The sequence below is a fragment of the Apium graveolens genome, chromosome 2 (assembly GCF_009905375.1).
Source record: "Apium graveolens cultivar Ventura chromosome 2, ASM990537v1, whole genome shotgun sequence".
Taxonomy (NCBI): Eukaryota; Viridiplantae; Streptophyta; class Magnoliopsida; order Apiales; family Apiaceae; genus Apium; species Apium graveolens.
This window is the reverse complement of record NC_133648.1, coordinates 86844421-86846433: the sequence shown is the minus strand read 5'-3', so window position 1 is coordinate 86846433 and position 2013 is coordinate 86844421.

Below are 2013 nucleotides of genomic sequence, written 5' to 3'. Positions count from 1 at the left end.
TATTACCTTAATCCTTTCCAATTCATACTGTCAAAACTCATACTATCCCTATTAAGGGTGAAATGCCAACCTTTATGCATTCCCCTAGGATTCGTTTTAAGTTATCGATGTTCTATCCTTAATTCCACCTTTAAAAAGGTACAAGCATCCTTCCATGGATAAATAAAGTCATATATCCCTGATAAGGGTATCTTATTCAATCATTTCCACCTCGATAGTCTATACCGAATTTCACAATAGCATCCTTATTCAAGTTAAGGTCAATCCACCTGGCCTCCAAAAGATAAAAATGGTTATCCGCTTTTCTTTCCTGATTTGGTAATGATCACATGGATGATCTGGAAGATATTGGTCGTGTTCAACGTGAACTTCTTCTTAATAAATCCTTATTTACTTTTGTTGTTTATCTCAACAGTCATCTCAATGTTGGGATATCTTTCATACCTGGCGTCTCCCTTCCTGGGTATCATGCCACCGGTCTTACACTTCACATTCTTGAAGGTCACTTCCTTCATCCAATCCTGATTTCTTACTTTCTTGTCTCCTCAGTCTATCCGTGTCTCAATATTTATCCTTCGAACTATCTCAAGGTTTCCTCGAATCCTCCCAACTTAAAGGGGGTACAATATATGTATCTCTTATGCCTTCAACCATCAATTTTAACTCATGGTGGATCATCATCATCCTGACGATTACATACTTTTCTATTTCTATTGCTATGAGTCTTTAGGGTTTCCTCATACCCAACTCCCTTATCATTCCTCAAACTCTATTGCCTTTATATTCCTTTCCACTTCAGTTTCTTTTTATTTTCCTTTCTCTTATCATTATTTCATGAACCAACACAACTTAAGCATTGATTTCAAACATCCCGTCATTCTGGATTCGTGTCTTCAGAACGAATCTTGATAACTTTTACAACTTAGATTCATAATTCATCATACTCGTCTGCCTTTGTTCGGGCTCTAAAGCTTTTACACTATTCCATAACCTTGGGAATTACTTTCCCGAAAACAATTGGCTGAACTTTAATCAGTTTATTATAATCTCTTGCTCCGTGCCTTCCTTGGCCTTTCACCAGCGGGTGGTCTCTCTCTTGGGAGGGTAAGTGACAAAATAGTCCTTTTGAGATTCGTCAATCATTTAGAATCTCAAATGATTCCTATATTTCCTTTAGCCAGGCTCTTGCCTCGGCTGGGTCAGCTTGTTCCATGGAACTCTGAGAGCTTAGCGACTTAAAGGTCCTGAAAGAATTTCTCACCGCACTGTCTCCTCAGGGTGGTGGTTGGGGATAATAGTCTAAGTTCTTTTTAGACAGGTCCATGAATTGCCGTATAGGAGTACCGTCTCGGGTCTCCTTTCCTTACTCGACTTTCTGTTTCCTTAGTATAAATATTTCTTCCTACTCCCCATAATTGGGGTCATCTTTTAATTTAAAATCTTCATTTTCCACTTTATTATATTCCGGATTCTTTATATCTTAATCGCGACCTCCCTGATTATCACATTCAAGGTTTGCCCCTAATCTTATTCCTTGTGGGGGCATATTACTTGGAAAATTTTGAGAATCTCCGGATATTTGTCTTACTTACTTTGCTTAAATCTTCCCCTCGTTTAGTCCTTGCACGATTGCAAATTATGAATTCTCAAGTTCGATAAACTTCATGACACTGTCTTAAGTGTTAATAGAGCAATTAACAATGTGATTTTATCACAAACAAACTGATCTGAACTGAAATTAACGAATATATACATAACCCTTTGTTCGGGGGTACAACAACTGAACATATTAAAGAGGATTACATCATATGAACTTATCGCTCCTATCCCAAAAGTACTACCATAGATAGTCATCTCGTCATTAAAACTAATCATTCATTACTTAGGCTAATCCTCCGAAAGCGGTGCTACATGAAACCCTTGTTTGATTGCTCTGGCTCTGCACACTACCATGGATTAAGAGATGCGAGCACGCACGACATCCCTAACCTGCTCCATCACAGAGGTGATGAG